This window comes from Numida meleagris, chromosome 25 (assembly GCF_002078875.1).
Source record: "Numida meleagris isolate 19003 breed g44 Domestic line chromosome 25, NumMel1.0, whole genome shotgun sequence".
In the NCBI taxonomy this organism is placed as follows: domain Eukaryota; kingdom Metazoa; phylum Chordata; class Aves; order Galliformes; family Numididae; genus Numida; species Numida meleagris.
The window spans coordinates 3,079,855-3,095,785 of NC_034433.1; the positions used below are offsets into that span (position 1 = coordinate 3,079,855).

Sequence of the window (15,931 nt, forward strand, 5' to 3'; positions counted from 1 at the left end):
ATAATGCAGCAAAGACAGAGTGCTATGTCAGAGCAATCCCTCTGTTTGCAGACTGAACATCTGAAGCCAGCCATGCACCCCACTCAGGAATCCACCTTAAAAAACAGAGGGAAAGAGTGCTCCTGTGAGACCGGGCTGTTCCTCTGAACTTTTGGAACTGTAGGGGTAGAAACTTCACACCCAGTGGAAGTTAGCTCAAACCAGGGGTTGGACGTGATGATCCTCATGGGGCCCTCCCAACTCAGGATAGTCTATGGTTCTACGTGGCTGTCTTGGAAGGAAAAGCAATGTAGGACGCATCCATGTTGTTTGCTGTGTAACAGTCAAAAAAAAGAGAAAATAGTGGAAAACTGGAGAAGTTCAGAGGCAGAACAGAAGCTGCAAAGTGCAGAGCCCTGTGCCCAAGTGCTGCACTTTGCATGGGCTGCAGAGGTGGACACTGGTTTCCTTACTGAAGGAAACAATCCTTCTGCCAGCACAAGCCTCCTGCAGCTCTGACCCGCTCCTGGTCTAACTCAACTGGAAGCACACAAAGGATTACCAGCACGGAGGGAAAAAAGAAAAAAAGGAAAAGGAGAACTAATAAGCATGTAATGCCCATCAGAAAAGCGGACACAATCTAGAGAGAAGTGAAGGAGCTTCGGAAGGTTATTAGCTGCATTCTACCTACTGCCTGTTCAAGCACATATGGGAAAAATGATTGTTTCCCTCTCTGACGTGGACACTGAGTGAATCACGAGCAGATGCAAGACGGGCACCGACGACACCAGCAGATAAAAGACAATTACAGGCAGAAAATGGAGCTGCTGAGAGCACGCAGCTTCACTCGGGATGTTCAGTTTAGCTGCTGGGAATGGAAACTCAACTCCTGACAGCAGCCACCTCGTGCTGCAGACCTGCTGATTCAAGCTCTGCTCAGCTCTGTGCAGACGCGTGTAGAAATGTTTAAAGGCTCAATTTGAGCCGCTGGTTTCTCATTTTTGAGCTCTCATTAAAATAATCTGTTCTGATTGTCTGCGGGAGCTATTTTTTGCTCCTCTAAATGGTCACAAAAGGCAGCGCAGAGCAGAAAAGGAGAACCAGCCCCGGGCAGCCCGTGACTCATCAAATCCCAATCCTGCTCCTTGCTGGCAAACAAACACCACCCAAAAGTGGCACAGAGAGGGACAAGAGCCCCGTCCTGCTGCTGTGAACAAGAGGTCTGTCCCTGGAAAGCCTGAACCTGCATCGATCCATGCACATCGCTGTGTACACACGTCACCCAGCTGAGCTCCTCTGGGTTCTCATCCCCTCTGGCACTCAGATACCAACTCAAAGACAGCCCACGGAGCCTGAGCTTGCACTCAGGATGTCTCGGCACTGGTAGGTCATGGAACACTGAATTTTCAAAAGCAGCCCAACCTGGAATTCTGAGCAAGCTTGAAAACAGGCTCAGGATTTCCAGTGCACGTGGAGCAGCAGGCTGATCCTGCCTGCGGTGCTGAGCTCAGAGCCCTCCACCAAAATCCCAGGTGATCTGTATGACGAGATACAAGAAGGCCAACAAGCTTTTCCATTAATTAATACGCAGAGCTGAGCAACTCCGTGCTTCTCCAGCGCTGCAGCACAGAGGTTCATAAATCTCACCCTGTTTGCTCTCATCCTTTACCCACCAACCTGCAGAAAACGCCTTTTGTTTCAGCGCCGTGCGACAGCACACGTCCGTTCTTTGGGCATTTCACCGTTCCCATCGCTGACATTTTTAAAGCTACGAGAAAGGATTTTAATTGGCTGAAATGCTGATTGCCATAACAACTGGCTAATGAACCATCTGTTAGCATATGTAATATTTATTTATACGTTTGAAGAACGTGGCTCAGGAGCAGGAGGGGCTGCTTGCCGAGCACAGGGCAGTGGTGCAGACGGGGGGGGGGGGGGGCCTCCCCCCCCCGAGCAGGGCCACCTGCTGACAAAAAGCAGATGCTAAAGGGAGTTCCCCCCTTCCACTGCTCTGCTGGCGGGGCGACGGGGCTCTGTTATTTTTAGGTGCTTGATAAAGAGGAGGAGGAGGGAGCGGAGAAAGCCCCGCTCCATCCAGAAGTCACATGCATATGCAAAAGGAGCCTAATTGCCCCTCTTTACAAACTAATCATTCTGGATTTTACAAGCCGCATTAGAGAACCTGACATGCTTATTTTTCCCTTTTATTATGTTTGTAAGCAGTGATCCCATTGAAAAGAAAAATCAAACCCTATTTTTGCCAGTCACCACCGTCTCCCTTTCTCTTTCTGCCTGTTTTATTTTATTTTCCTTTCTTTCCATCAGCTGAATGGAGCGGCATTTTCATGTGTATTAATTGCCCTGTAAAATGCCCTCAAAGTCATTAGAATTCCCCATTCAAAACTATTATCTCCGCCATTATGTCTATGCATTATTTTTATTTAAATGTGCCTCTTCTGAATTAGCTTATTTTTAACAGCTAGCCATGCCTGAAATACTGTTCCAGGCCAAGCTGTTCTCAAATCTTTATATTTTTTTTTTTAAATGATAACTTCATAGAAGCTTTTGATGCTTTATCCCGAGCAGAATCATAGTTTCAGGCTTTTAACCCTCTTTCTTTTTTCTTTTTCTATTTCAGAAAGACAGGGAAAAGCCTTGTAGAAGTTTTTTTTTCCTTAACCCACACGACTTTTTTTTTTTTTTTACATCAGAACTGCAAGATTTACAGCTGCAACTCGTGGCCGTCACACTGATTTCAACCTGCAGCGATGGGAAAGATTAATTAAAAAAATCCGTGTTGTCCTGACTATAACTCAAAGTCGCTCTCTCTTTCCCCAAAATACCCACGCACCATTTTCACCCCTTCTGACAGGTAATTGTCTGCTTTCTGGCTGACCCTCCTCGGCCTTTGGCAGTGCCACACCAACACTCCGCGCTGTCCCACATCCCATGCCATGTCACCACAACACGGAGCCCTGGGGCTGGGCAGCACCGCGCTGCGGGTGATCCAGGGCCGGGCACCCCTGGGTGCTGCTAAGACCATTACTTCTTTGCAAGAAGGGCAGGCAGTGCAGCAGGAGGCTGGAATGGTGCAGGCCGACGTGGCGCAGTGGGACAGCTCCAGGAAAGCGCCTTCTCCCGCTTTGCACCATTTTCTTATTTTAATTTGACCAGCTGCTCTGAGTCTGCCCTCATTAACTGACACCCGTAATTACTGTGTGTGGCTGTGGAAGGAGCACACAGCCCACGCCCAACCCATGGGACCCCTCTGTGCTCTGGGGCTCAGCCACTCGAGCCCATGAGAGCTCATGTCCCCATGCACCATGCAGCCCAGCCTTGGTTGTTTCATCCCTTGGAGAACACTCCTCCTTTCTTCTTTTGTCACACAGTGCCTCACCGGCAGCTCCCGATGAATTACTGAAGCGGGCAGCATTAACCCGTGGTCTTGCTGCGGTAACTTCCCTACCTGCCTTTTCTTGATGACACTTTGAGCGCTGAGGTCACGTTTTTAAAGCGGATAACTTCCCACTCAGCATCCTCCTTTCTCAGCCAGGCAGCGGGGATGTTTGAAATGATTCCCTCCCTCCGGGCTGCAGAAAAAACCTCTGCTCCTGCAGCAGTGTGCAGGAAGGCACCCTTCCATTTCTTCACCCTCCTGCCAGCAGCGAGGCTCAGCATGAGCTGCACCCCTCCAGGACCTGGCCAAAGGCTTTGCAGCCCAATTCTCTGCCCTTTCTCAAAGGAAAGCATTGCTTCGTAATGACTTCTCAGCACCCTTTGCCACCATGCCTGTTGGAAAGGACAGAGCTCAGCCTGCAAACCTTCAGCACCGGGCAGAACTCACAGCAACTCAGCAAACAAACCATTTGCAACTTATTCAGAAGGAACCCAGAAGTTTGCTATACGGCCGCTCCAATCACAGCAGCCTGCTTCAGATGTGCATTACTGGCAGGCAGACACGCAGAGCAGCTCTCCAGGACCAGGCCACCAGACACCAGCAGGGCTGGGCATCCCCACGGCCACACTGTAAATCCAGCTCTCAGGCAATCACCTCAGCACAACAGAATGGAGCATTGTTATTCTTTAAACACAGCTTTTCCACAGCGCATCAGCAACATCTCTAAATTTTAATCCCATCCCTCATAAAAATTCTTCTGAATATTTAAGAGAGAAACCCGTGCTCAGATCCTATCTGGCCATTATATCCTCCTTCATTTCCTATAACGGCGCTGGGATCGCGCGATGACCACAGGGGCCAATACAATCCCAAGGAGATGGGCAGATACTCCCCGTGCAGACAGGCAGCCCAGCTCTGCCATGGGCTGAGTGCTACCCAAAGCCACCATAGCACAGCTATTGCACACCCTGCTTCAGCCCTTTGCACAGCACCTGCTCTCCACCTTGCTATCACGATGCTCTAGGGGAGCAATTCAGGACCCAGAAGATCAAGCTTCCAGTTGTCATAAAAGCATGGCCCAGGGGGAGATCAGCTCTGATCCAGACCCACCAGGCTCCCTACCATCATCAGACCACAAGTGTTTTGCCACTAGGTGGAGTTTATAGAGGCAAAAACCTTGCCCTTCCCCTATCCATGTCCACAGCTCCCGGCTTCAGCCAGACCCACAGCAGGAGCCTGTAGGGTCTGGGGGTCCAAAGCTGTAGGACATGGGGAGAAGCAGCAGCCACACTACCTCACAGTGGGGTTCAACTTGCACGTGCATAAAAAACATCAAAATTAAATGGAAAGTAGCCAAGCGCTCAGCTCTGCTCCTGCCGCCCTCTAAAAGCCCCGTGCTGCAGCACTGCAGGCCGGAGGAGCTGGGTTCACAGCAAATCACAAATATCATCTGCATGAAGAGGGATATTGATCTGCAGATTTCACTGACATTTACAAATAAATGATGTATTGCAGTTTTTGTTTTGCCAGCCGGGCTGACCCTAACGGCCTTTACATAATTTACTTTTGATTAAAGAAGTGCTTTGACGCAGAGAGCTGAAAAAAACCCAAAATCAATACAATTATGAGATCAGCTTTAAAACAATGTGTTATGAAAGGAAAAAAAAAAAGCACCAACAGGCAAATCTTTGAAGATGCTCAGATGAAAGTGAGATGAACAAGTCATTTCAGAGGTCAATGGATGGAGCTGGAAATTAGCGAAGTATGTGCTGCAGTTACAGGAGGATGGAATTTGAGGGCAGGCTCTGGCTGCGAGTTCAGCAACGGCTGCCCTTCCAGTCAAGTCCATAGCAGCTCTTTGTATTCATAGACAGACACAAGGAACTTGCAGAAGAATGTGAAGGAGGAGCAGACTCCTCCATTCTCTTCCATGCATTTAAATATTTAGTGGTGTGGCACGCAACGTGAATAACATCTTCAGCACCTAGCAGGAAAACAGCTCCTCTAGTTGAAGAAAATGGGGTTTGGCATTAGCAAACATAGTGCCATATGTTCATTAAAACACTACCCCTTGCAAAATAATGGTGACAGTAAGTTAAAGTAATATTCTGGCTAGCAATATCCAAAAATATTTTTTTTTTTGGCAACCAAACGGGGCGCATCATGCATAATTAATGAGTGTTCTTGCAATTAGCATGCCCTCGCCTAAAAAGTAGTAACCACAACCTGTTTGCATTTGAGAAGCATGACAGAAAAGAAAACAGCTCCGTTTTTAATGGCCCTTCTGATCAGCTCTGCCACATGGCTCCCACGTGTTTCATGGCCACGGAGAACTGGGGAGGAAGCTGCTGCACAGGCACATTGCTCACCACGATGGGAGCAGACAAGACATGGGCATTCCAGAGTAATGCTGTGTGCAATGCCCACCCTCATTCTTCCCTGTGTACCCCGAAAGCTAATAGCACTGAAAGAAGGGGGGAAGAAGAGAGCACAAAGATGTAAGTGGTGGCAATGCTGTGGTTGGAGCAGTTATTCGGAGCAGCTCGCAGCAGGGAGCTGGCTTTGTGTCTTCTGTATTGCTGAGCAAATCTGAGGCCTGGCAGAGGCAGAAACACCCACCCCGGGATCTCTGGGTGGGGAACCAAGGATCCTGCAGCACTGAAGTTAACTGGAGCTTGCTTTTTGCCGTCAGTGGGCACAAGATGGAGTCTGAAGTACTGAACCACATGGAGATGGCGACAGCACCCATCCCCAGCCAGACATGGCAGCCCCACACTACATGCACCCACACCAGTTTAATGCTGTGTGAGGAGATGCAAGGATTGGACTCGATGGGATTTATAATTAACAAAGTTCATCAGTCCTGCTCTTGGGTTAAGCCAAGAGTCGGAGCTCTGTAAGCTCTGTTGGGACAGGAAGGAATTGCAGAGCTGTTCACCACCCTGTCTCCTTCACCAGAAGTCAGGAATGCAAAACATCCCCGACAGAACGAGAGCCCCAGCAACACGTACATAAAATCAAATAAATAGAAATACAGTGGCTCTGACTGATCTGAAGGAAAACAATCAGCTGCAAGCCAGTTTATTCAATCTGCCTAATGTAAGAAGGTTGCAAACATCTCACTGTTTACCCTGTGCCTTGTTTTCCCCTCCTTCCGGCAGCAGCAAAAACAAATAACGCTGAACCGTTCGCTTTTCAATTTGCAGCCTGAACAAAGCAGAAGACACAGAAGGCAGCAGCACGGGGCAGGAAAAAGGCACTTGGCCCCAAACCTCTGTAGCAAGGACTACTGCAAAACTGCTCTCTGCCCGCCGTGCTCAGGAGGAGCTGCTCTAACTGCGATGATGCACGCAGACGATGCACGCCTGCCTTTTTCTCCACTAAGCATTGGAACCATTTCTTTTTTTAATCTGGCTTTCCTAGTTGGTGTGGCTCCTGCTTCCAGACCCCAGCTCCTGTCGCACCTCTCTCCACGAGATTGAAAATTACTTTGTACCTCGTACATTCTCTCTGTGAACATATTTAAACAGCACGATCAGGTTGCTTTCTAATCTTCCCTTTGATAAGCTAATCAGATTGATCTCCAGAAGTCTGTCACCGCCAGGCACGTTTTTCAAGCCCTGCAATATGACTTGGATCTTCAGACAAAGCAAGCAGCATCCCCGGGGACAAGTCATCCTCCAGGTTTCAAAGACAGGGTGGAGACCCTCGGGGCCCCTCACGAATACATTTGTTTCGCTCACACTAATGGGTGTCTTGGCCTAATCACCTGAGATCGTCACGTTTTGAGGCCAGACAGATGAGTCCGTGAACCTCAGTGGTTTTCCATAGAAATTGCAGCAGAAAATTGAATTCCATTCAATTGTTGCAGAAAATACGAGGAAGACTGCGCAAAGGTAAAAGCCCACTGCACAACTGGGGTCAGAGGGGACTCAAATCTTCCACAACAGAGTTCCCCATCGGGGTCATGGTCCATACCTGAAGAATAACACAAAGCCAGGGTGGCCTAAGGAACACGCTGCTATTGAAAGACTAGATACAATGAGACTTAATACAGAAGTTGTATAACAACACGCTCTCTCAAGGTCCTTCTGTAAAGCGAGATTTTAAAAACAAACTTGCTCAGTTTCTGAGAAAATCCTTATTTTAATATCCAGTATAGATAGCAACGGTTCACACAACGGGATAGTATCCCGGAAAATCTGCGTACATTTGTGGCTCTAAACACCTCCCCAGCATCGTTAAGCCACAAATTTGCTCAGAAATCCTTGCATTGTGTCCCAAAGGAGATTAAATACAGACACTTGCAAGGGAGAGAACAACAATAAAAGGAGAATGAATGCTCCCTAAGTGATTCCTAAAACAAAAAAAAAGATTTGATATGCAGCCTGTGTGCCCATGCAATTATGAAGCTTCTAGCTCAGAGCTGTAACAGATGGAATTTTTTTTCCACCCCCCCGTCTCTCTCTTTGGTGATAAGGTGAATGGTTTCCTCAAGGGAAGTGTAGACAGAGCTGCTGAGCTGGCACGGCTTGTGCCAAGCAGCTGGTTGCTGCTGAAAGTAGGGAATGGATCAGCACGGTCTGGGAGGGAGGCACAGGGCCTTTCTGCCACCAGCCTTCCAAGGAAGGACTGAAACTGGCCATGGATACCTGCATCACAGCACGTGAAATAGGAAAACAACAGAGCAACCACTGAATTAACTAGAAAACAACGCAGAGTTTCAGTGCACTTATTAAAGGGGCTCATTTCCTCTGGACTTTGTCATACTGCAGCTTATCATTTTAACACAAGTGCTCGATTCCTGGGACGCTGTACAGCCCAGCCCCACTGGAGAGGCTGGTGCCAGGAAACAGGGAAAGGAAAAAATGATGACGGAACAGTTTTGCTCTTAAACAGTTTTGTTCTTTCAGGTCTCAAAGCGCGGATTGAATATTAAACCAATCAGTACTTGCACAGCCTTTACTTCTCAGCAGAGGGCTCCCAGGTGGTTATTTGGGCTGAACTGAGGAGTGGGGAAGGTTTGGGGACATGACTCCTCGTGGGGTCAGGGTGAAGCTGTGGCTGCAGCGTGGTGTGGGAAGCTCAGCTCCCAGCACAGAGCAGAACGAAGAGCTTCCAGGACTGAATGACACACATACACCAATGGGAACTCCAGAAAGCTGATAGAAACCAACGGAAACACAAGCTCTATATACTTTTGGCAGGAAAAAAAATACCACGTACCCTTAAAAGTATCGATCAGCTTAATTGCTGAATGAGCCAGGACTGATCTTTCCAAAAGAAATTGAATGATTGACTTTAAGCAACGTTAGCAGTGTCTCTTCAATGGGCTGAACGAGATTAAATCCCTGTTAGCCCCATGATGGATGACACACAACGGCCGCCTCCTGTGGCATTTCCTTCTGCTCATCTCTCCCCTTTCCCACTGCTCTGAGTTCAGGACAATCTCCCTACCACTGCTAAGCTCTACACACTCGGAAACAGCAGCAGCTCTGCTCTCCATTCCTTTTCCCAGTCGTAACACAACAAAGTCATCTGGATTTCAGAAATGTCACTGCCTCTACCCGGAGACCTGCCTCAGACAAGGTAATTATCCTTTCCTGTCACCCATTCTTATGCTGGCTTGTGTAAAAAGAATCATTTTTATAAAGTGCAGCAACCAGCCTGCAATGGAATACTCCAGCTCCACAGCCAAGGGCTCCCCTGCGCTGCTGCTGGGCTCAGTCCTTCCCATGGGGCTTTTCACCCCCCAAAAATGAACAAGACCAGATTCATCCTTTACACAAGACTGACAGAGAATGTAAGAATGCAAAGAAATCACTACAGAACACACACAGTTAATGACAGTGAAGGTGCTGGAAGGACTCTGGTGCTAGACGAGTTTTGGTAGCTACCAACACATAGGGATCAGGCTAATTACTAAAATAAGATTACCTCTTGCTTTTCTGCATCGCAGACATGGTAACAAATTAAATTACAGGGGAAAAGATGAGTTAAATTCTCACCAGACGCCAGCAGTAGCCTCTGCTGACCACTCACACAGAGCACTGGGATTTGACATTAACCACGAGCACACGGCTGCTTTTCTGCTGAAAACAGCACATTTTAAAGTGGAGAGATCTTATCTTTCATTTCGTATAGATCAGTCCTACAGCATCTTGATGTATTTATAGTTTTAATACATAACCGTAAATGCCCCCTAAACAAGGGATATTGCACCTTTAGATTACTGTTATTGCTTTATTGCTCATTGTAGACATAAATTAACAGCTTCCCCCAGCAATGCTGAAAGAGTACAGAATTAGATTACAATGTACATACACAAGAGCCTATTAAGGCATTGCTATTCCATAAAAAGTCTTTATAGTTTTTAAGTGTACACCTATAAGTGTTTCAATTAAAGAACTACATGCTTGCCTAGTAATTGCCCTCCCATTTGAGATAGGGTTTTGCAGCAAAAAAAGAAAGAAGCAAGACTAAAAGGTGGAAAATTGGAATATAAAACACCGAATATGAAAGAGCTATAAAAAGAAAACCACGGGTTTAAATTATGCTTATTAGAGCCATTTGCATGGCTTAACTCCTGCACTCTGCTTGCTGCAAGGAATCCATTGTTTCTCTGGGCAGAAAATCCTCTCGTTTTGCGTCCCGCGTTGTCAAGCTCTGCAGGAAAGCAGTTGTTGGGATAAAATGGCTCTTTTTGGAGGGCGGCTGCTGCCATAAGCTGCTCTAGAATGACAGAGGACACTGAAGGCCGGCCAAGATGCCAGAAAAATGAAGTCCAGGCTTGGGATCCCCAGAGCAGCAGCACTACAGCAACAAGAGCCACATCCCTACCTGTCGGAAGGATGACATCTGGTGGTAGGAAGGGTCAGAGGCCCAACGACTAATTAAATACAGTAAATTAAGCTACACACAACACTTACAGGTGGAAAGGACAACTTTGATTTGGGTGACATTAAACAGAAGGGAGGAAATGGACCATTTGTGCTCTGGTCCTAGTGCTAGTCCCCTGGGCAGGGAGAGCTTCCTGCTCATTTCAGAGCCTTGTGGAAGCTCCTCTGGTCTCCGCACAACACATGTGTGCACACAATGATTTGAAAGCTGAGTTAGGAACAGGCTCCATGTCAGCCAGTGGCTGTCACGGCTTCTTGGCTGCACGCTGATCAGAGGCTCAGAGCAGTGCAGCTGAACTTGGGAGGTCATGGAGAGGGAATTAATAAGAAAACTCTCTATTATCATTCCTTTGTTGCTTACTTTGGAAGAAACAGCTATTTGAGTGAGAGGAGTCCAGGAGAGCCACAGGCATCAGAAACATAATTTGATTTCTTATGTCCTAGGAAGACTACCCAACACTGGTGACACTCTTTGCAGTGTTTCTATCTGCAATTCTTCAATAATTAAGAAGTGGGATGCAAGGTTGAAATGGGTAAGTCTCGATAAGCAATAGACATTAATTAATGCTACACTGCAATGGAATTCAGCTGAAATAATGTATGGAGGCCACATGAATAGTAAAAGGAAATTCATCATGGTTAATGTTATTACACTGAATGTCAAAGGAAGCAGTGATGATTTGCCACTTACTGTGTAATGTAATGTAATCTAAATGCAATTTTGGTTGGACAGCCTTGAACATCCATATTAAGGAGAAGTGGTAGAAAAACCAGGATTTGGTCCTACTCATGGGTAAACCATAACGTCCCTAACTCACTTACCAGTCCAGCTCAGGAAAAATGCATCTGTTTGCCATCCAATGAAACCAATACAAATTTTAAAGCTGTGCGCTACATTTCTCGTGCCTTTTTCAGGCTAGTTGCAGTGGTCAGACATGCACATTTAGCAGGCTAAGACCAGATTCTAGTATATTTTGGGGTGACCTTGAAAAGGCACGTCAGCTCTCAGCAGCTGATTTCTGCTTTCTATCATGCATTTATGTCATTGTCCTTACTGACAACCCCTCAATTTTCAGATTTTAAAACTACATCCAGTAGAGGTTGAGCTGCCCACCCAAGGTTTAAATCCACTTGCAGTCATCCGGTTGTTTCTAGCTCTAACTTCCATGGGACCCTAAGCAGCAGCCTATGGGTTGAAAGCCACTGGTTTCTGTTATAAAACATATTTGAGGTTGAGAGTTGAAGTAGGATCATTACTCCAGAAGAATCTATTAGTCCCATTTATCACCTAAACCAAAGGCTTTTTCCTTTTGAAGTGACATCCACGCCAGGTTTTTCCATGATACTTCCTCAACACAAAAATATTGCTGTTTTCTGAGGTTAACACTAGTTCTGACTGTTTAAAACATTCCAGTGCAAAAAACACCAATGTTACGTCTACAAGACATACCAATCAGCAAGTCCCCTTACACATGAAAACCCTTCTGCAAGGAATTGAACATGATTTATATTGTTCTTTCCCCAACCAATTACATGTTAGACTTCAGTAAACAGTCTTCAGTAACAGAACACTGCTCAACATGCTTTTCTAAAACCTTATTAATTTTCTCTGCTACACGATAATACAACTTTGAGCATAAGAAATACAATTCTACAGAGATCAACAGATATTTTATCATTCCAAAACACTGGAAGCCATAATCAGGCATGATGATTTCCTTCTGAAATGAAAAATACACACAGATATTTAAAAACATCTGCGAATCAGTACTCATTATAGCACTATAGATTCTAATCCCTAAAAAGAAGTAGGATAACACTTGCAATTTGTTTCATGGGAGTCCCACGTAGCCATTCTATTGCTGTTTTGTCACTGAAATGAAAACACTGAGTTTTTCATTAACGTCAGCTTACATTTATGAAAATAAGTAAGCTTACGTATCTTTTAAAGAGTCTGAATAGTTGTTTATTTGCACAGCCCTGGAAGCGTGCTAGGCATTTCATCTGCATACAAAGAGAGTCCGCAGTCTAAACAATCAACAACACAAACCCAGCAGAAAAGGGAAGGCAGAAAACTCTCCTCAGCACCATTTATGTCTTGACACCTTGCCCTCTCTCTTCCACTCCACCCAGACGTTCACCCTACTTGTAAGTGCTCTGCATCATCCATTCCAGCACTATTTAACTCAGGAACTAGCACTGCCTTACACCAAAGCAGGAGCGTGACAATGGCCACCTCAGATGGCACGATGGGCTGGAATGAGCTTCGCTTGTCTCCAGACTCACATAGACCAGGAGAGCGTAGGAAGCAAACAGAGGAAACCAAGGCTTCCTTTCACCAAGCAAGAGCTTTACATTCTGTAACACAGAGGAAAGCGCTGCAACAACAGCAGAGTAGCAAGGTCCTATGCTGCCATAAGTGAAGGTTTGCTCAAACACAACAGCCACAGGCACAGAAATAAAGGAAAGAAACTGCTTACCATCAGAAAGCCTCAGCTACACAGGGACCTCCAAAAAGAAGCCCTCACCTCCACTGCCAACCCTTAAATGAGGTCCAGGAAGGGGTGAATCCTGGCTCCATCCCTTCCAGTCACTCTGGTGCATTGCATGCACCTGAGCTCCCCTGGGTTGGCCCTGCCTTCCCACCAGGTGCTCAGTCACTGCTTCAAGCTGTGACTCAGCATTTCCACTACGTATGCACACAAAGCAAGACTAACTCCTAGAAGTTTCCAGGTACACAGCATTTTGGTCATTAACCTTTAGAAGGAGCTTTCACTTCATTAGCTGCCTGAGCAGGACTCTGACTCTATGCACACAGGTTCCTAACTCGTGGACAATGCCTGGCAGCACTTTCCTTCGTGCAAACACAATCCTCACAACAGCCCTAAAGCTGGCTTGCATTCCCAAAAGCTTTTCTTCTTCCCACCAACCCTACTGTATTTGACCAGCTGAAGGCCAACTCAGCTGATTCCTCACACACTGGATAAATAAAAACGAATGAGCTCTTCACCTACTTCTATTTACTAGGAGTTTGAATTTCTCAAACAGAAATGAGGGCACAGGCGGTGCCAGGCTGCAGACACGAACCAGCTCCAGTGGCATCTGCAGCACAAGTTTATGTGCTTTATTGGCTGCTTTGCTGATGCCAGTGACAGCTACGAGCATGACAGATTCTCTAGATAAATGATGGGGATGCAAAAAATCATCTGCATGCTAATTGTTCCAAATCTCCGCAATTACATTTAGGATCTTCGTAAAGGAGACAGGGCTTTCCATGACCCCCGTGCTCCTACCTGTGGCAGGAACTATCTCACGTCAATGCTCATTACAATACGGATTGATTCTGGTATATTAACATCCATACAAGAGAGACGGGGCACACCGTGCACGCACACAGGCGGTGTTGGCCGTGAAACACCGAGCCGAGGGCACCTGCTGGGTGTCTGCAAAAGAGAAGGGCTCCCACCAACAGATGCTGATGAACTTCGGTCAGCGCTGCCAGGACCTTTCCCCAATGAACCGAGTTCCCCCATCTGCACACAGAGCCAGCGTCCCCACCCGGCGCTCGGAGCTTTGTGGCTCACCCGTCACCAGCTGCGCTCTGCCAGATCATCGAGGCTGACTCTCTTTGGTGTTTAAAATATTTACTAGCACCCGTGTGCCGAGACAATCTGCCCGCGCCGCGTGCCCGCAATGCAAATGAGGAATAGTTGCTTCTGGTTCCCCTCCTCGTTTAATTGTTCTTGGTCTCTTCCCAGAATTGGAAAGAGGAACTCAGTGACCACAGAAAATGAGTTTTTTTTCTTTTTTTTTTCCTTTCCTTTGAAGGAGCTAACAAGAGCCGGGGTGACATTTATGGAATAATTAAAGGCAACATTGATGAGTCCAGTAGTTGCCATTTTTCTTTTCAATTCAAGAACCCTTTTTAATCTGTGTCATCTCTGGTCACTGGCTTTACAGCTGCAACAAGTAATTTTTACAGAAACGCTATCAGAGGTTGTAAACCGTAATGACCTTTTTCTTTCTCGGTCCTTGTTGTTTCCTACCTGTAATTAAACAGCGCTGTGTACATATTTAAAAGACAAAAATATTCAGATTACTGCAAAAATCATCCCTGTGCTCACCACTACGAACTTTAACAACCCTGCAACCCCAGATTTGGCTATGGCCAACCATACAAGAGGAGTCATTACTGTAACTAAATTAGACCGTTTGTTTTCTTTCCCTCAAATCGAATTGCGTAGGAGCTGCTTTATTGCCAAACAGACATTAAAATTCCAGCTAGACCTCAGAGAGAAAGTAATTTCTATTTTATCAGCACTGTAAAGCTGTCTTTATGTTCTGAAGCAGGAAATATTGCAGGGATATTTATAGCTTCAGCACCAAAGCCAGTTTGAATAGAAATGTTACTGCGGTCGGCAGAGCTGTCACATTGCTCAGCGGAGCAGGGAATTTTAGTGAATTTGTGAATTACCGTTTCAGTCTTGACAAGTCTTTCAAGGAGGCTGGTGTGTGTGCGGAGCGCCTTTGTGGTTTTGGGATAATGATTAGAGACTTGGATCACCTGAAGAGGAGATGTAAACGTTTCCTCGGAGATAACCAGGTCCCCCCCACCGAGGACCGTGGTTCCCAAACTCCGCCGCCCTCTGCTCCTCCTTGGGCTGCACGAGCGCTGCGCTCTTGGTCTTGCAGCACTGGCAGTGCACACCTTTTGCTTTCGCCAAAGCTTTCCATGAAGGATTAGCTATTTACATTTCCATCACCTCTGGGGTGCAGGCCAGACTGCTCTGCCCTATTCGTTTTTGCCGTCGTCCTCTATAGGTTTAATGCTGCCATTACACAGATGAATAAACGATGACAGCGTTCGTCTTAGCAAACTTTCTGAGCTGGTGGCAGAGGCAGGAGAGCACCCTGGCTGTTCTGCATCCCTGGGACCACCTCAGCCTTTGTAGTTAGAGAGGATCGCTAACAGGCAAAACAGGGAGAAACCGCAAAACAAATCCTCTCAGTCTCTGATTAAACCCATCCATTATCACATACACGGTAATGGATTCCTTCAGTGATCCAGAGCGAAAGTATTGCAAACGCGCTGCAGAATTTAGTCTAACAAATGCTCCCATCGGGCTGTAAACAAAATAATTTGTATTGTGGCCGTGTCTGTGCTGGTCCAGCCCAAGAACTGCTCGGAAGGTCAGACTGAGCCTTCTGCTGCTGTGTCACTGCTGAAGGACAGCAGTGTTTGGGGCAGACACACGGAGCCCCACGGAGGCAGCCGGAGCTGCTCCTCCTTCCCTGCCACCGGAGCGGGCACAGCAGTCCTGCCTGTCCCAGACCACAGAGCAGAAGCAGTTGGTGTCCTCCCGACGCGATCCTTTCAGTCCTTAAAACCTCAACCCCAGTCAGCTCGCCCTCAGGCAGGCCTTGCCTCATGGAAACGAAGTGACTTCATTAAAGTAGAGCTAACAGGGGAAACCATTAATAACAGAACAATCAGCAGCCTGCTTAGGACTCTTGAGGTGCGTGGAGATCTGTAAGCCACTTTGGAGCTCACAGGCACCCACTTGCTTTGCATGTGTGGTTTTCCCCTCCGATATAAACCGACAGGTTTACAGTGCATGTCCTCTTCTAAAGAAAACAGAAATAGAAATTAAATAAC

At 46.7% G+C, this 15,931-nt stretch overlaps 1 protein-coding gene across 4 annotated transcripts in view; it reads right to left on the bottom strand.

Moving 5' to 3' along the window:
• The window catches only part of PLXNA2 (plexin A2), a 351,337-nt gene that overhangs the window by 183,382 nt on the left and 152,024 nt on the right, over positions 1-15,931 (bottom strand). The window contains exon 1 of one of the 4 annotated variants that reach the window (XM_021377561.1): positions 12,756-12,888. The exons of the other annotated variants lie outside the window; for them this stretch is intronic. The gene's annotated coding sequence lies outside the window, so the exon portion shown is untranslated. Of the gene's footprint in view, positions 1-12,755; positions 12,889-15,931 lie in introns of those variants that run through there. 4 annotated transcript variants of the gene reach the window in all.